General features: G+C 38.7%; 1 long non-coding RNA gene across 1 annotated transcript in view; it reads right to left on the bottom strand.

Annotated features, from left to right (window-relative positions):
* Positions 1 to 18,049, bottom strand: part of LOC120518688 — a 30,767-nt gene extending 12,718 nt beyond the window's left edge. The window contains exons 1-3 of the long non-coding RNA XR_005631272.1: positions 17,615 to 18,049; positions 11,724 to 11,830; positions 9,434 to 9,624 (exon numbers count right to left, since the gene is read on the bottom strand). This is a non-coding gene — a long non-coding RNA (uncharacterized LOC120518688). The remainder of the gene's footprint in view (positions 1 to 9,433; positions 9,625 to 11,723; positions 11,831 to 17,614) is intronic.
* Positions 18,050 to 20,512: the final 2,463 nt, after the last annotated feature.

Here is a 20,512-nt window from a genome sequence, read left to right on the forward strand (position 1 = left end):
CCTCTCTTTGGCACAATCATTGTTACAGTTGGAACTAAATGTCAGTGTGTTTTGCTCTGAATGTGAAATGTCAAAGACTGAAGTGAAGAATTGCTTCACGCTGTAAGTGTTTCTGGGGAATTATTTTATTACTTGGAATAACAGGCCTTGTGATGTTTTAAAACAAAATGTCTACAACTGTAAGATCTTTTCCCTAGCCCTTTGAACTTTTACAGTAAGATTTCTATTACAATCTTTTGTCTGGAAAACACAGATAGGCATGTTTGTCTCTTATCATGGTAAAAGCAATCACTTTTGTTGTTATTTAGAGGTACTGGATATTATAATTTGTGGGAGAAAGCTTAAATATTCATAACGCACATGCAAAAGTGTTTAAACCATGCATTTTCCGTTCATGGAGGCAGTCCATAATCAAAAACTTGAACGTTGTTCAGGTGTTTTGGGAGGCTCCATTCTACCAGTAGTGTGTAGTTGGTCAAAAAAGGAGCTCTGGCATATCAGTCCAGTGATACAGCAGCACAATGCACTATATATCACTGTATCGGTCATTCTGAATGCTAAAACATGTTAGTCAAAATGACCACCATCACAAAGTCATCTGCACAAGCCGAAAAAACTATTTTACAAAAGCAGCAAATTAGATAGATGGATATGATAGACTGGCGGCACGGTGGTGCAGTGGGTAGCGCTGCTGCCTCGCAGTTAGGAGACCTGGGTTTGCTTCTCTGGTCCTCCCTGTGTGGAGTTTGCATGTTCTTCCCGTGTCTACGTGGGTTTCCTCCCACAGTCCAAAGACATGCAGGTTAGGTGCATTGGCGATCCTAAATTGTCCCTAGTATGTGTGTGTGTCCTGCGGTGGGCTGGCGCCCTCCCCGGGGATTATTCCTGGGATTGGCTCCAGCAGACCCCCGTGACCCTGTATTTGGATATACCGGGTTGGATAATGGATGGATGGATGGCTATGATAGGCACTATATGATAGATAGATAGATACAGTAGATGAAGGCATTATACAAAGCAGATAAACAGATAATAGATATATACAAAGATTTAAAGCTCACTGTTATAATAGATTTTTTATTGGTTTACAATTATATTTGTACTATAATGAGATGGTTCTGCAAAATAAAGTCCACTGTACACTATAAAGTATTTATTCCCATAGTTAAACAGGCTTGAGGTATACAATCTATCTAATATAAAACGCAGTAGTAAAGGCTGGCATGTGTCCGATCCCTCTGAGCAGTCTGAATGGTCAGTTTGGCTTTGGTGATGTGAGTGAAAGAGGAAGTGCAAGTGTGAGACACACAAGGATGAGTAAAGGCACAGGAACCACACTGAGAATCACTTTCAAACACTGGGACCATAAAAGTGTAGGGCAGGAGGTGAGCAAGGCACTCCCTAATGACAGAGCCGGTCAAGAGAGATTCAGACACATGTGGTTATCAAGGAAAGGCACTGATGGTACATGTAGGGAAAGAGATAGTAAATCTTTTAAAATGTATTTAATGTGCTTAGTATAAGATCGACAGATAGATAGATAGATAGATAGATAGATAGATAGATAGATAGATAGATAGATAGATAGATAGATAGATAGATAGATAGTGTAACACATGAGCGATTAGGGGGCAGCTAGACCCGACGAGTCACGTGAAACCACAAGATGGGGAACTAAGAGAACATGTTAACACCTCTCTCTTTATTTTAACAGGAAAGACGAACAACAAAAACAAAAATTCACCCCCGCTCACTTACAAATGATGTCACCACCATCCCAAGATCCTCCACATCATCCTCCCAGCATTCCTACTTCCATTTCCCATCTCATAAATACATCCGAGTCACCACCATTCTTTGTCAATTGTAATTTACAAACCTGACCATTACTAAGAATTCTCTCAATCTTTTACTGTGGTTTACAGGATACGGGGATGGAATCCCCAACCCTTAATCTGTGTGTCTGTGTTTTCTTCATGACAGAACGATAGATAGATAGATAGATAGATAGATAGATAGATAGATAGATAGATAGATAGATAGATAGATAGATAGATAGATGTGTATTATCTGATTCCTGCTGTTTATCTTCACTTTAAAGGATCATTTTGATCATCCATTGGAATACATGTAATGTAACACTAGGGCCATGGGGTGCTGGAACTCCATGAGCAAAATGCAGGAACTAACACTGAGCGTTCTTTTGCATGAGTGATGTAAAATGTTTTAAACAGTTTAAAATACGTGCTTGTTCACCTATTTTTGGAGCACCACTAATTCAACTCTAGGACTGTGGTGTGCTGAAGCCTATCCAGGCATCACTGGGCAAAACACAATCGGCACACTGAGCAGGGCACACACAAGTCATAGTTAAACAAATACTGCATTGAAAACTTTGTTTATAATTCATAGCACAGAATGTGTTAAACAGAATTACACATAAAGCACAGACCCTGCTTATGGCATATGTGTGTCCAAAAAAACGAATGCAAGTGACATTTGGTCAAATAGTGTTCATAAGGACACTTAGGATTTGTTTGTTCTTTGGTTAATTAGGCTTGGAAATGTGCTGAATTCCCCATGCTGGCAAAAGGGACCCTCTTAAGTGGCTTTTATCAAATCCAAAATATACTTGGATCAATTTCTTTCATTGTATTTGCTCCAACCCATAATTGACTTACACTTCTGAGCTTCACCATTAAGCAGAAGCAATTCAGTAACCTAATAGTTCAGTTTGGAGAAGCAGAGGGGCAGTTGGAATGAGTATTAAGAGAAATCAGCACATTCTCTGACACTCCTCCATTACTGCAGCAGCCTGCAATATACATATACTCTAATTGGATTCTTAACTTAATTTACAGAAATAACAAGGTTACTGAGATGTGTTTTCCACCACATTAAAATAAGGTTTGGTTAATAGTGTTACTGTTAGTCTTGTAGATTATCCTTGTGTGTCAGGGAAGCCTGTAGTACCTCTAAGGTTTCCCTGTAATTATTTGTCTTCATCATTAGCTGATAGGACCTGCTTGGTACAATAAGAATTAAAATGACATTTAAGTTATGTGTTTATAAAAAAAAAAAGAAGTTTTGCAAAAATTTGAAATTACATTCATGGCAAAAAATTATTTTTTACAAGCAAAATGGAAAAAAGAGAAACAGAACTTTGAATCAGACAATGAAACACCAGACTGGAGGTTTGTAATTTGTTAATTGCACATTTTGAGGCAAGAATCTAGAAAATGCATAGCAGGAAAACAAGAAATCTCTAACTATAAATAAAGCAGAAGATTTGTATTAAATTTAAATATACAGAGAGCAGTATGGTGGCACTGCCTCACAACAAGTTGTCCTGGGTGCTCCTTGTGGGGCACTTGCATGTTCTCCTGGTGTCTGTGCGGATTTTCTTCCACAGTCTAAAGACATGTACTGTAGGTTACGTGAACTGACATTGTCCCTAGCATGTGTGTGTGTGTTCAACCTGCGATGCACTGATTCCTCTGATTCCTTGGACAGGCTCCAGCTTCCATATGGCCCTGCCCTGGATAATGGGCACATAAAGTGAATGAACATACATGACTTTAATTTTATGGGGTTGTTTCACAGTTATCTGCCCATCACTCCCACAGTATCTACCATGAAGCACACTACATAGCCTTTTGTCCATTATATTGGTTAGCACTGTTACCTTAACACGTCAGTTTGTCTTTTGCTCTTTTCACAATCTTCCCTCAATTTAACGTGGTTTCTCCCTACACCCCAAAGGCATTCATGTTACGTTAGTTGGTATTTTTTAACGTGTTAATTTCACAATAAGAATATGTATATGCTCATGGCGGTATATGCATGAATATACTGTGCAGTGTTTCATTTAAATTGTTTTCTTTTCTTGTGCCAGATGCTACCACGGCGGGTTCAGCAGACGTGTGATTAAAAAAGTGGATTTAGAAAAGGTGGTGATGGATAACTTTATTATTATTGAAGATATGTTATTGATTTACAATGTTTTACTCAGTGTAGAGATTGCACTCTGGGGATACAACTCCATCACTTTAAATTAATCTATTCTATAACAATAGAGAAAATATGGATTCTTTTGGAGTGCAATTGGAAAATAATTAGATATGAAGTAAGATGTTACTTGTAGAAAAACAATATTCTAAACAAAATTGAAAATGGTTTTAGAAGATGAATAAGAAGCAGAAGGAAACTTAACACACGTGATGAGGCCATACCAGCCCATCAAGCTCATTTTGTTAGCTAATAGCTAAGCTCTTCTAATGTTTTATCCAAATAATATTTAAAAGTGTTTACCAGCTCTCGTTTTACCTCCTAATTTTCGCCAATGTCCTAAATAATGTGATCCATATTTACTTGAAGTAAAGATTATGGATAGATTTCATTAACATTTTTGAGAATTCTGAGTAGCTGACATATTGAACATGTTGAATTTTGAAGACCTAGACACGGCCCCCATGTAGCCTTCTTTGCGAAGCCTAAGGAAAGTGATTTGATTTGTCATGAGTCTCCTTTGATAAGGTTCCACATAGAACTTTAATCCAGACGCTACAAGCCTCGATCGACAGTTTTAGCATATTATTTTCCAAACAAGAAAAGCATTTGAGGGGAATGCTCCTTGGTTGAATTCATCAGTGGAATCTGGAAGTAGAGGATGGAGTCTCCGTCTTATCAATATCAATGGCATATGGTTATACTGTACTTAGTGAGTAAATTTTGGAAATCATCTGAATGAAATCAAAATTGGTAAATACTAAATATTGAGAATTTAGCCAAAATAATTGCAAAATGTGCAAAGAAACTACAGATTTTGTGAACAATTCAGACATAAGATTTGACATATATGAAGTCATGTGTCAGACTTTTGCTAAGATCAGTGATTCTCAAAGTGTGGTCCGTGGACCATCAATGGTCCCCAAGTGTGAGTCATGTGGCCTGCAAGGGCAAAGTGATTTTTTAATCATTCAGATACTGAATGTTAGCCTGTTATGTATGTACTTAAACATTTATTTGTGAAAATCAAGACTACTAGCCAACATCAGTGCTGCTAAATCAATATATAGTAAAACGTCGATTAACTGTCAGGGGTTGGGACTGAGGCCATGACAGATAAGAGAAAAGACAGATAACAGAACAGCTACTTTAAAAAGGATATACAGTAGATTATAGTAGTGAATAGTCATATTTATTTATGAAAAAAACTATTAACAAAATATAATATAGCATTAACAAAATTAATTTAAAAATTTATATAATATTGTCTGCGGTGGGCTGGCACCCTGCCCAGGGTTTGTTTCCTGCCTTGCATCCTGTGATGGCTGGGATTGGCTCCGGCAGACCTCCATGACCCTGTATAGGGTGGTCCAGATCTAATTATGCAATTTTCATTACGCCACTTAATTACATTAAGTCACCTGGAAAATCCCGGACCATCGAGAAGTGTGCAAACTGAAGACATGAAAAATCGTCTTCATGGCGAACTGGAATCATCCCCGCATAAATCAAAGTCATCCAGACGATCTGGATCTGCATAATTAGATCTGGACCACTCTGTATTGTTAGGGTATAGAAGGTTGGATAATGGATGGATGGATATAATATTGTAATGACTATCCATAATAAGCAAATACAACTCAGAGGTACTAGAGTTTTCTACGTTTTACTTGGAGTCTTCGTTTCGTAACAAACAGTGCACTTTCTTATACTCCGTTTTCTGGGTTACAGAGCATACCTCCAAAACTATAAAGGAACGCTTTCCACACCAATCAGTTGTTCTCCTGCCACTCACGTTCTGTCTTTCTCTTCACCGCAAACACTCCTGCTTATCGTCTCCTAACGCCCCACTCAAAACTTCCTTCCACTGTACCTTCCTTTTTCTCCTAACTTCTCATGTCGCTCGTCTCCTAACAGGCATGTCCACCCCTCACAGAACAGAAGCCCTTCGCCCAGTTCCATCACTTACACAGCATTCCACCATTTCTGCTCCTGACAGCGCATCACAAGCTGCCTGCACGTCACAATATGTTAACAGAACATCATATAACAAATTTTAAATAGAAAATTACAATGCTGAAGAACGCTAACATTAATACAGATTAACATTACCGTCAGTGGTTTCCTTTTCGACACGTTTTTCAGTTTTTTTTCAGCATCATGCTTTATATCATTCACTGTTGCTCTTCCTGCTCCGTAAATTAAAGCGATACTTGAAACACTTTTGCCATTTGGTAAAACATTTAATAATTTACATTTTTTGTAACAATTCCAATACCATACTCATATGTTTGTCAGCCTTAACAATGTACAGTACAGTAGTTTAACTATAATAAAAGAGAAAAGCTACGAAACTCTATTAAAGCTGAAGGTATGTAACTGACACTGTAATTTCAAAATGCAGCATAACACGTGGTGCTGGGTGGTACACGTGGTACATGTTAGCAAAAGAGGAGAGTATTATATCCTGAAACAAATACTGTGAGAAGGCACATTAGTTGTCTAACAATATGTGCCTCACATGGGAATTTGCATTTAAGTAGTCATATGAATTACAAACGCACATTTATGATTTCATTGAGACATTTTCTGAAGTTTACTCAGTTCTCACAGGACTCCTTGCTGTTAATAGCTCTACATGGCTTAGGGGTTATTAAGGATCACTGGCTGAAATCTGGGTGTTTGCAACACACATCTAGCATTTTTGGAACTGAATCTTAGTATATCCATCCATCCATCCACTATCCAACCCACTATATCCCAACTACAGGGTCATGGGGGTCCACTGGAGCCAATCCCAGCCAACACAGGACACAAGGCAGGAAACAAACCCCAGGCAGGTCGCCAGCCCACCGCAGGAATCTTAGTATTTCTTACATTAATGCCTTTTGTAAAATAACACACTAGTGACTGTCAGACTCAAGTGGTCTGCTGTTATATTTGATTTCAGCAAGGCAGTCCTCGATCCAAAACACTGTGAGTGCCACTGGCTGAGTATCTGGTTTTTATCAGACTTGAAACTTGCTTGTATATTAGCTTGGTGGAGACCTCACTTACCTGGGACCTCCACATGGTTAAGGTCTCCATAGCTAGCCTGGGGTGTAGCACTACATGGAAGGTTGGCAACACAAAATAAATAAAGAAGCAAATAAACAAACAAATAAATAAATAATAAAAAAATGGGCAATTTTCATTACATCACGGACCTATGAGAATCAATATCTGCAAAGGATTTGGGGATTAATGATCCTCCCAAAGGTCCTGTACTTTTGTTTTGCTCCTAAATGTGATCATAAAAGAAATTCAGAGTCACTAATTAACTTAAAAGGAACATCTTTAGAATGTGAGATAAAAAAAGCACGAAAAAACAAAGACAAATTAACAATTACTCTATGAATGCTGTAATTTATACCAAAAAAAAGAAAAGTTAAAAACTTTAGATAGAGGACATTACATTATACTAAGGAAAAAAATAGCTGCCTTTAAATATTACTCTTTACAGTATACCCATATGTAAACCAAAATGTATTTGTACCCATTGATGTTTGTGAAAATGAAATGAATTTAGGGCGGCACGGTGGCGCAGTGGTATCGCTGCTGCATTGCAGTAAGACGCCTAGGGTTTGCTTCCCGGGTCCTCCCTGCATGGAGTTTGCATGTTCTCCCCGTGTCTGCGTGGGTTTCCTCCCACAGTCCAAAGACAAGCAGGTTTAGGTGCATTGGTGTTTCTAAATTGTCCCTGGTGTGTGTATGTGTGTGTGTGCCCTGCCTGGGGTTTGTTTCCTGCCTTGCGCCCTGTGTTTGCTGGGATTGGCTCCAGCAGACCCCCGAGGATAAACTATAAGCATATTAAAAACAAACGCTTCTGTGACCTGATAAAAAGCACTGAGAGATACCAGAAAGAAGTAGACAACCTTGACCAGGTGCAAACACCTTGAAAAACCTGAAGGGTTTCACTTAATAATGAATAATAAGTTATACAATAAAATATTGCTTACAGTTGAATGATTTACATTTACAAACAGCTATGATGTTCATAATTTTCTGAAAAGCCATCTTGTTAAGCAGAAGTATGATAAATTGCAGTAATTTGCATCTGATATAAAATATAGCAGTAAAGTACTGTACCAGCATGGTAACAATATGTCAGTCCTACAGCTGAATAAGCATATTTTCACTGTGATTCTATGTCATGTTATCGTTTATTTTTTGTATTTTTGTTGTCGTTTTTATAACAATTGCCAATTGTTTACCCAAATGGAAGGCATAGCTATGCGCATTGAGGCTGTGGTCTCTAATGCTGGTATGTGATGCGAATGCTGGTCATTTTCATGACAAATAGACGCCAGAAGATACAGGAACCTCATCAAATAGTTGTTGAAAAAGTCAGACTCTCTTGTGTTGATGGTTTTTTTTTTCCCTTCTGTAATTTATTGCTGTTTATTCCTTTTTTACTTGAGCATTTGGCTCATTGTTTTTGAGTCCTATGTCTTGCAATATTCCTTTTCACTTACAGTGGTATTTATTTAACACCAAATAAATATTGATTAATTCATTTAGTGTTTTTTTTTTATTATCTTGAAAGCCACCTATCAGCTCCCAGCCTACTTGCACCCTGCAAAGTGCAGAGCCTTCTTAAGCAGGAAGCCAACCTTGTAGTGGACTCAAACCCATTGCAGGTTACATCAGTGGACAAGCTCACACTTACAATGGGTAGAATTTTGAGTTACACAATTAAACATGGACACTCATAGTCTTCTTAAGCCGAATAAATAGCTGATAGTAATCCATCCATACATCCATCTATTATCCAACCCACTATATCCTAACTACTGGTTCATGGGGGTCTGCTGGAGCCAATCCCAGCCAACGCAGGGCGCAAGGCAGGAAACAAACCCCGGGCAGGGCGCCAGCCCACTGTTGGTAGATAGTAATTACATCATAATTAAAAAATACTATATTTTTGAGTTGACTTGTAGAGAGGTTTTACTCAAGAAAGTTATTAAATCTTTGACAAGATTTAATTTGGTTTTGGATTTATCTGTGTTAGGGCGGCACGGTGGTGCAGTGGTAGCGCTGCTGCCTCGCAGTTAGGAGACCCGGGTTCACTTCCTGGGTCCTCCCTGCGTGGAGTTTGCATGTTCTCCCCGTGTCTGCGTGGGTTCCTCCCACAATCCAAAGACATGCAGGTTAGGTGCATTGGTGATTCTAAATTGGCCCTGGTGTGTGTGTCCTGTGGTGGGTTGGCACCCTGCCCAGGATTGGTTCCTGCCCTGTGTTGGCTGGGATTGGCTCCGGCAGACCCCTGTATTTGGATTCAGCGGGTTAGGAAATGGATGGATGAATTTATCTGTGTTCTTAACCATTTGTAATGTAACAGAGTAGGAGTACTAGGGCAGTATTTGTTATCCTGGTTATTACTTACCACGTAGAGCTGGCATGGAGAATGCACAGCAAAGCATGCACGCAGTGAGCGACCAAAACACATTTGTACTTGTTGTGATCCGTTCCATCTGTGCATTGATATTTTCACTCTCAGGGTTTGGTCAGTGTTGCATAGCTAAGAATGTCACAGCACAGGATCCGGGAAGAAGAATTGTGTCAGCTATTACTGACCTTAGGAGGAACAAAAGGAGAAGGTGGAGTGTCAGACCGATTGACCAAAAGTGGTGAAGGAAGTGCAAGTATAATATTCTCATGAGTGGGGGACCAACATAATGAGTGGATAAATTGCAGATGTTTTGCACTTTTATCTTGCGTTTTGATGTCCTGTTACATCATATTCAGTACTTTGTTTATCATTCTGGCACCCATTTAACTACCCTTTCCTTGAAATGTACCATTTTGGAAAAAATGCTGCTCTTTGTGGGGGGGATCGTCTCCGAATCTGGCGTAATCTGCCCTCGCACCTGATGCAGATACATCAAGTATAAACCAGGATTCCAACCTTTTTGGTGTTGTGACCCGCTTTTTCCCCTAAGTGTCTTTGTGACCTATCAAGGGATGGATGGGTTTACCTTACTAAATCAAGCATGACCATCTGAGCAGGGGTTGGGGTTTCCCACCTAGGAGAACTGAGTCTGATCATCAGATCGGGGAAGGGCAACCCTGCCTGGTGAATCAAGTACAGACATTACTGTGGTAGGGAGGGATCTAGATCCAGGGTAGCAAACCAAGGGATAATATGAAAAGTCATGAAAGTATGGTGAAGCAAATGGGGGTTTGTGACAGTGCAGGATTTTATTAAAGACAGTGTGGCTCAGTCTTATGGGTTTTGGTGCGTGTTGTTTGAAAGCCATGCAGTCGTATTGCGTTCAGTGGGGAAGTTAACTGATGGCTTGCTAACTTGCAGGCACAATCAGCTAAGCCTCATTAACAATCCATGAGTCAGTAAGCAAAGCTTCTGCACCCACAGGGTATAAAAGAGTCTATCCATTATCCAACCCGCTATATCCTAACACAGGGTCATGGGGGTCTGTTGGAGCCAATCCAAGGCGCAAGGCAGGAAACAAACTCCAGGCAGGGCGCCAGCCTACCGCAGGGCACGCACACACCAAACACACAATAGGGACAATTTAGGATCGCCAATGCACCTGACCTGCATGTCTTTGGACTGTGGGAGAAAACCGGAGAACCCGGAGGAAACCCATGCAGAACATGCAAACTTCACGCAGGGAGGACCTGGGAAGCGAACCCAGGTTTCCTAACTGCGAGGCAGCATCGCTACCTACTGCGCCACTGTGCTGCCCATAAAAGAGTCTAGGTATGACAAAAAGAAAAGGAAAAAAAGAGAGGATCGAGAAAGAATGAAAGCAATAAGGGAGTCAAATCAAGAAAGCCTGTTGGGAAAAGAGCAGAGACAAGATTGGAAGTGTAAGCCAATGCAGTTGTTTGGAGGAAAAGTGGTCAGCTGACCCCACAAGGGAGCAAGGGGAACAGTGCCTCGGGGATGGGCTACTCCAGACTGAAGACAGGCAGCAGGATGATGGAGACCAGCTGAGAGTATGATAGTGGTTACTGAATGAGGTGGCTAGGATGAGAGCCAGAGTGGAAACCACAGTTGCTGGCATCTCATCCTTGCTGTGGAAACCTGATGGGTGAGTGGGGAAGAGAAAAATGAGACAAAGAGAGAAATGCACTGGGGCTCAAGACAGAGAATAGGATTTTAGATTTCTTTTTAACACTTGTTTGGATTTATCTATTTATTGGCTGATTTTAACTCCCACAAAAGAGCACTTGTTTTTATCATGGATTATTTATTTATTTATTCAATTGATAAAGAACTGCATTGCCCTTTTTCTTTGGACATTGCCTGTTGATTTTATTGGCTTGAATAAACTGCACTAAGCAGTTTTGTTGCACCAACCTTGTTTTTTTGTGCCCTCATTGCACAAGTGCACTTCAGTTGTGATGACTGATGACCTGGGAGACAGGTCATCAACATGGCTGCAGGCGCTTGTTGCTTTACATGTTTAAACTCCACATTGACCAATATCAGACCAGGAACTGAACTCAAGTATCTGGAGCTGTTGTACAGTAGTGCTAAGTACTGTACCACTTGTAATGAGACAATCAAAACAAGATAAAAGGTTGGAGATCTCTGCATTTTCCCATTTAATGTCAGAAACTGGTAAGATAACACAGCATTTTTAGGGCCTGTCTGGTCGAGAATCAAATAAACTAAGAACATATCACTAATAAAGCTGGGGAAATACCTTCTGGTCTCTTTTCGTCTTAAATATATTGCAAGACACAAGTGTTGGAACTTAAGGGCCTGGGACGGAAGTGTCATCATTGCTCTTCCAGAGGCTCTGCTTCTGCTCTACAGGAAGAAAGATAGAAACTATTGGTAACTGTGTTTCTCCACTCATTATTCCCATCACTATGATGGCATTAGAGCCCTGAAGATGCTCATGTCCAACACACTATGCTGCCTATGTATAATGAATTCATTTTTATTTGGTTAGTGGCTTTTCAAAGAGTACAACATCATAAGACTATTATTTCTTGTTCTTCTTCTTCTACTGTATATTAGGTACAGGGTCATGTGTATACATGAACACGCCCATACAGTTTGATGTGACGCTGTCATGAAACATAGAATGACAAAAATGTGATACTTGTTGCTCTGTCACTTTGTCTTATCCACTGAATGGATGGACACATATCTCATATTGTAACTCCTGTGAAACAAACAATTGTTGAGACTTTGAAATCTTTGTGGTGCCAACCCAGCCAACTGCCCTTAATGAATAAAGCAAAGAAAATAAACACTGTTCCTCTGGGACTGTCCAATGAAAACAAAGAGTGCTGCTTGCACATCTTTTAATCTGTAAAGCAGCTGTTAGCTAAGGGTTAGAGAAGTTTGTCTTGATAGATGCTTCTTGTTTTTACTGGCCTGCGCCCGGAAAGGGCGGTGCTTCTGATGCAGGGCAGAGGCGGGGCTAGCTGTCGTCTCATGGTAACAGCTGCATGCTGTGGGGGAAACAAGAGAAATGGTTTGTGGCTGGGTGTCCCCTCCCGTCTGGTAGTGGTATCATCCGGCTTACAGTACCTGAGCCTTTTGGAAGATCCCCAGGTGTGCATCCATGACACCCCATAAAAGCAAATTCATAGCAATGTATTTAAAGTATATGCACATGGCTGTGCCTAAATATATTTATAACTATGTTGTTATTTATTTTATTTTACATTAATTGTATAAAAATACCCAACATTTTCCTTTAATAATATTCAGCATCAGCAGAATGAAATCTTGTGTAATAATATGTTAATACTGAAGACCTTTAGGGCAGAATATGCTTATGGGCCTCAGTTTAATAACATCTAATACAATTACTTGTATCCCTTTGATGCAGTTGACAAGAATTTTGCCTTAGGATCCAAAACTGTATGAAAAGATAATGCATAACAAATACATGCTTACTTAAATCAAGTATAAGATTTTTCCATGTCTTCATATTAGAGCTAGGCAGGGTGCTGTACAGAATTCATAAAAGCACACAAGGAAGATTCTGTTCTGGTTTATCCTTGATCTAATTTGTGACTGATTCATATTATTTTAAACCAGTTAAAGCTGAGAGATGATGTCCTCAGGGCGTTTTTAAGCTACAGATGATTGAACCCAGCACTCTAGTGAAGAGCATGTCACAAACCTGTAAAGTCACTCTGACTTGAAAAGTTACAATGCTATAAGATAAGACATAAGTACTTTGCCTAACCCATATGTACCAAATGCCTTAGTACTGCAAAAGAATGATAACAAAACTAGTAAGGGATAAAAACAAATATTCTTTTTTAGCTCCATTATATGACAATTCCTAAATGGATTAAACTAGATTCAGAATGTTACGTCATGTTATAGAAGATCAGTTAGAATTTGGCAGGGGCTTCATCCTGAGCTACTCCTCTTGCCTTTGGCTCCTCTCATTAGTGTCTGCTGCTCAGCATCTTTTTACAGATACAGCAAGAGGGGTGTGAGGCCTCAAATTGGAGCCACAAAGCGACAACATTTATTTTTATAGCACGTTTTCATGCAAAGGATATATAACTCAAAGTGCATTACAAGATGTCAATGAAACAGTTATAAGCAAAGAAAAAACAAACTAAAATTAGCTAAGAGCAACAATGAATAAACAGTATACACACAATAAATGATGCACATTTACATAAGACAGATATATAATTAAGAGAAGTCGAGTTCTTAAATATAGAATTGTTTTTTAAGCCTCTAAATGCCAGTCCGATGATAAAGTTTGATGAACAGGAAGGACAGAAAAAAATAAGGTGAAGAAAAAAAACTAAATCTGTAAGGTTTCAAGGCCAAAAGATGCTCAACCCAAACTAGGCATTCTACCATTCTAATAATAATAATAATAATAATAATAATAATAACAATACATTTTACTCTAGCAGTTCTTTATTGTTTTTTTAGGCTTCAAACACCAAGGGTCTTGTTGCAAGTTGTGATGTCTGCTTTGACGTCTGACGTCTGGTGACGTCTGGTGGCTGCAGAGGACTTTGATCAGGTGGTGATGGTGCAATTCATTGAAGACTATATCAAGTGCGTGTACATCTAGAGTATTAAGATAACAGAACTAAAATCTAGTTATGAGAAAGCCAAATCTAACATGTAGGTTTTTAGGAGTTTTTGAAAAAAGATCCATGGTGTTAGCCTGGTGTATCTCTGTTGTTAAAGTATGCTGGATTTTTGGTTCATAGCAGCAGAAGGCCACCTCATCACTTCTTTTATGCTCACCTCTTGGAATAATAAGCAGGCCACCATTAGAAGATCTAAGGTTGCCACTGCGAATCTTGGGGGATAAGCACTCCAAAGTATAAGGAGCAAAATTGTTTAAGATTTTATATACTATTTTAAAATCAGCTCTAAAGTGCACTGGTAACCAATATAACGTCCATAAAACTGGGGAGATATGCCCAGATGTTCTTTTTCTGCGTAAGATGCTTGCTGCTTCAATCTGGACTAATTTCAACTGATTTGTGTTCTTTCTTAAATACACCAGTTAGCAGTGCATTACAGTAATCTGGCCGACTAAAAAACAGAAGCATGAAATAATATCTCAGCCTCTTGCAGTGTTAGAAGAGGTCTAACATTTACAATATTCCTTAAGTGAAAAAATGTACTCTTATTAATATGGGTAATATACAATTTAAAAGGTTAGATTAGAGTCTCTGATTACACCTAAATTATTTATGTCTACCTTGACTTTTAATGCTAAAGGATCGAGTTTATGTCTAATACCTTCATTATTTCCACTAATGATAAAGATTTTACCTTTTTCCTTATTTAGCTTAAGGAAATTAACACTCATCCATTTAGAAATACAAGACAGACACTGAGTCAAGAGGGTTAGGGTCACCAGATAGCTGTAGATAGGTAAAGCTGCATGTCATCTACCTAGCTATGGTAGCTCACCTTGTGTCTTGGGATATTCTGGCCTAATGAAAGCATGTATACTGAACATAACAGCAGACCCAGACTAGATCCTTGTGATACTAACATACTGTACAATATCATGGCTCCCTCACTGCAATCACCACAACTAACAAAGAATTTTCTGCCTGATAAATAAGACAGAAACTAATTTAAGGCACTGCCAGAGAGGTCCACCCTTTGCCTAAAATGATATTAGAATACTGTGGTCTACTGTGTCAAATGCTGCGCTCAGGTTTAGTAGAACAAGAACAATTATGTGGCCACTCCGCACTGACTTGCAAGTCATTTATTACTTTAACCAGTGCAGCTTCTTTACTATGATTTGTCCTAAAATCTGACTGAAATGTATCAAGAATAGGATGTGTATTTAAATATTCATTCAATTGCTGAAAATCTGCTTTTTCTAGAATTTTACTTAAGGTGGCAGGTGAGAAATACGTCTAAAGTTGTCAAAGACAAAGGAGTCGAGATTACTTTTCTATAGTAGGGGTTTAACTACTAAAGTCTTTAGATACTCTGGGATGACCCCCATATCTAATGACGAGTTCACTATGTCAGGTATAACATCAATGAGCACACTGGAGACTCCTTTAAAAATTCCTGTTGGGATTGTTCTACGGAGGTCATATAAATCTTATTTCAGTGAAGGAATTTAGTTCTCTAAAAAAGAGACTGCTAAGGTTCAACAGGATTTGTTTGGAGGGATATACTATATTATATTATTTTTATTTGATTTATTTTGTGTTTAAAAAAATGTAGAAAAAGCCTCATATGTTGCAGTAGAAGTTTTCCAGAGGTGTTTTATTGGTTGAACTGAGTTTAGAAGATGATCAACAGTTGAAAATAATATCCTAGGATTTCCTGCATAATCATTTATAATTTTAAGACCGCCTTCCAAAATGGACTACTTTACTGCGCTCAGCTATAGGTGCCTTTAACATTTCATAGTGTAGTATTGTTTATTTTTAGTTTATCCAATCAGCAGCCCTATGGGATTTTCTCTTAAGAACTGCCACTCTACAAGTTTTCCAGGGTGTTTTAGTGCTGGCGGATTTCTTAACAATTTTTTCAGGTGCCACTACGTCAGCTTCAGTTCTTTATTGATTACATTTATGGCTGTACTAAACTAAGTACTAAATTCAGACTGGTTATTAAAAATACTAAATTCAGACTGGTTATTAAAAATATTAGCAAACCTAGATGCAGCGGATACATCAAATTAACATTTTTAACAATATATTGTTCTTTTACGTTAAACAGAATGCAGAAATGGTTAGTTATACCGATATCCACGACTTGCCTCACGTTAACTTTTAATCCTTTTTTAATGACTAAATCCAGCCTGTGCTCTGCCTTATGTGTAGGTTGGCCAATATGCTAACTAAAATCAAAGGCAACAAGTTAAGAAATTCTCTCGCTTTAGGGTCACACTGAATGTTCACGTGAAAATTGAAACCTCCTACTAAGTCTGAGAAATCCAGAATAAAACATGCATTATTTTTTGGGGTGTATACTGTAAATCATCAATGCGAGAGACTGTGTCACTCTTTGAGTACCTATGGGAAGATACTTGAAGGACATGAAAGTGTCAAAACTGATATCTTTACAGTTTAACTGAAAATATGTGCTAAACCACTGCCTTTCTTACCTTTGCCGAACCGAATGAACAAAATTGTAATTTGGGGGTGCTGCCTCAATTAAAGCTGCTGCTCCATCAGTACTGAGCCAGTAGAAGTTCTAATTTACATACATCCATCATCCAACCCGCTATATCCTAACTAGAGGGTCACGGGGGTCTGCTGGAGCCAATCCCAGCCAAGGCAGGAATAAACCCCAGGCAGGGCACCAGCCCACTGCAGGGCATACACACCCATATACACACACCCATACACCAAGGACAATTTAGGATTGCCAATGCACCCAACCTGCATGTCTTTGGACTGTGAGAGGAAACCGCATCACCCGGAGGAAAACCACGCAGTCATGGGGAGAACATGCAAACTCCACGCAAGTAGGACCCGGGAAGCAAACCCAGGTCTCCATACTGCGAGGCAACTGCGCTACCACTGCCCCACCGTGTCGCTAAGTCTATTTTCCTATCACTGATAAGATTGTTAAAGTAAAAGGTCTTACTGGTTAATGCTCTAATAATTAACAAATCCACATTTAAGTTCTCAGAAGAGCAGAGCTATACTGAAGTATCTAAAATAGCAATTACGTTATTCTCATTTATCCAGACCTTTTAGTTAGACAATGGTTTGTTGCTATGGTGCTGGTATAGTGCATATCTATAGGTAAAGTCAATGCAAAATGGTTGCATCGTGACATGGGTTTAAAGTTAAGACTAGAGCTATGTAGATTGTTTAAATCAGTATCACTATTATCATTATTCCTTACATAGACTGATTTGATAGTTAGAGCACTGATGCTACATAATATTGTTTTATAAGTCAAGGGCTGGCAAGAGTTCAACAAATAACTGACGATAGAGATATGTGTTAAATTGTGGACATTAATTTATTAACGTGTACTGTTTTTATTACTGTTTACATGTGGCTTAGACAATTCAGTGACTGGCTTGGCTGCATTCGATATGTAACATACATTAGCTTTAAGGTTGATTTCAAATACTCAAAGCTGATTAATTACCTGTCTGAGAGAACCCGGGCACTTTGCCTGTTAGCCCATCTCTTCTGAAAAATCTCTGTCACTTCCAGAACAAATCCAAATTACTGACAAAGAGAAAGACATGTTCTGCACAGAAAGATTTCAATCAGATGCTGATGGTGCACAGTCCAGGTTTCATACAATAGAGTCTCCGAAAATGACAGCAGCACTTTTACAGGTAGCTGGCACAGAGTTGAGAGCTACAAAATGGTTGCTTGAATACAACATTAGTGCTTCTCTGTGCTCTTGAGGTGGAGGTCCTCTTTTTCATTGGTGGTCCCACACTCCACCTTGAGAGGTCGCAGTGGTAAAACACATATATTTGCCGGTTTCTGGTGCTGCCGAGGCAAAGCCGGTAGGTAATTGCTAGAGAAACATGCTCAGTTTGCCCTGTGTCACAGTGTAGTTTAAGGCCTTTCAAGTGCCTGTAGTGAGTGCAAAGCTTTAGTATCTGTTCATCCAAAACTTTCAGTTAATCATTGATGTTTAGAAGCTCACAGTTGCTGTTCTCTATTTTATCAAATGATTTTCTGTGGGGTTTTGCAGATGACAAAAAAAAGATCTATAGGCCAACCACACAAGACTATTCAACACAGGAAGCACAGGACCTACAAGACCTTCATCATAAGCAGCTATCCCCTCAAATACTAAAGGCAGGCTTCGGCCTAAACAGGGCCCAGAATGGGAAGCTGGCTTTGAAAGTTCAAAATAATAATAAATAATAATAATACATTTTATTTATTTGTAGGCGCCTTTCTAAACACTCAAGGACACCGAACAATAGACAAAACACAGATTATAAACAAAAGTAAAATACAAAAGTTAAAATCAATTGTAATCAAAGGGAAAATGCAGTCTTAAATAAATTAGTTTCAAGTTTACATTTGAAAAGTGAAAATGATTCAATATTTCTCAGCTCATGATATTATGAGTGAGTTCCAAAGCTGGGGAGCAGAGCAACTGAATGCTGTGCCCCCCATGGTGGTAAGACGGATGAAGGGGACAGTCAAGTGGATGGAGGAAGAGGATCTAAGGGTTCGGGAGGGAATGGCAACATGGAGGAGGTCAGACAGATATGGAGGGGCAAGGCTGTGGATAGCTTTAAAATGTAATGAAAGTACCAAAACCACAAGCCTGTAACCAAACCAAGGAATCTTTATAAATTGAGGAACTTTATTAAAATAGCAAAAATAGAACAAAAAGCATAAACAAAAAAGATCTGCCTAGAAGGTAATCCAAAAAGAACAAATCCAAAAATGTAAGAGCAGAAGCAAAAAAAAAAACAAAAAAAAAAACAGAAAAGTTGAAAGAAAGCAATATTCAGAGGAAACTCCACAGACAAAATGACCCACTGTTGTTCCATCTCTCTGACCTCAATAAAAAGACAGAAGGACTGAACAGCTTTGATGTCATGGTGGCCCCGCCTCCTGTGGTTCTCCCAACAAAACAAAAGAAATAGCAGAATGTTTAAATATACAGTACAACAACCTACCATATATTATAGAAAAGACATAGGAAACAGTACTTCAGACATTAACTGGAATAGCAAAGAACGGAAAATACACATAAGTCAGGGTAGAAATCCGGCAACATTAATCAGACAGCAATCACATGACGGGAGGGACAAAAGATATAAAAGACTTTTTATACCACAGCATTAGTAAAAATCCTTCGTCAAGCTCTCTCTCATTCTCTCCTGTTTACTGATTTGTGTCTCTGTCCTTGAGTCTGCCTTTTTGGGATTCCATTTTTATTGAGTGTCTTGAATACATTTATCTGTGCTCCGCTGTTTTTGTTACATCTAATTTTTGACTATTTCTCTTTTACTTTTGGAATTTATTATATACGATTATCAAAATCACAATAACTCTGAAATGATCCAACTCGGGCAGCAACCAGACTTTGCACTGGCAACTTGCGGCTGGCACACCCTGCTGCTGCTCTACAATTCACATTGTCCTGCAGAGGAACCAGTGTCTGAGGGTGGTACTGTACTCCTGCCCACATTGGCACATCTCTGTCAGTATTCTTTAAATTTCACACTTTATGGTAAATCGCATATTATTTTAAAGCAGTGTTCAGCTTGCTGTTAAATCTTGTGGAGCTGTTTAAATGTACCAGTAACAGCCATAAATACACATAAATAAATCATCACCTTTTCACTGCACAGCTGCATTAACCCTTATATTGTTGTAAAGCATCATCCTGCTTTGTGACCTGTTTAAATGCAATAGCACGAGCTGTATGTGTAAATATAGAATATAAATGGCAAATGTTAAACGGAAACACAACGCTGCAAATGCACTTTGTTGAAGGTCTGCTGCACTTTTTGTGCAAAATGAAAAGTCCAACTCTAATCTGGTAAACTGCATATATTGTAGTATTCGGAGTTTTCATTCATATTCTTGGCCAGTGACCATGAAGATCATTTGACTCATAAGTCTTTAATATTGTATATGATGTTGTCGTCTGTTGGTTATTCTATACCAGAACACATAAAAGAGAGAAAGTGCATCTCTGGATCTTTTATTCACAAGGCTGTGTGTGTGTGTGTGTGTGTTTTCTAAAGAACATTTTTTTACCATGTTTGCATTTCATTACTGTATTCCTAGCTGAGATTCCCTCCTGTAAATATTTATTAACTGATTAAGCAGGCATACAAACTGAAATTCATTTGCATTTTTGTGCTGTTTCATTTCGTTTATACCCTGTTGTCTACCTTTCCCTGAATCAATTAATCAATCTACAAACCCTTAGTTATGTATTGTGAATACAAGTAGAACAGGCATTTGCAAAATAAATAAATAGTTGCTTATTGGGCTAGAAAAATCTGCAAAAGGTTTATGTTTAAATAGAGTCTCTTTTAAAAGCTTGACGCTT

The sequence above is a fragment of the Polypterus senegalus genome, chromosome 18, assembly GCF_016835505.1.
Source record: "Polypterus senegalus isolate Bchr_013 chromosome 18, ASM1683550v1, whole genome shotgun sequence".
In the NCBI taxonomy this organism is placed as follows: domain Eukaryota; kingdom Metazoa; phylum Chordata; class Cladistia; order Polypteriformes; family Polypteridae; genus Polypterus; species Polypterus senegalus.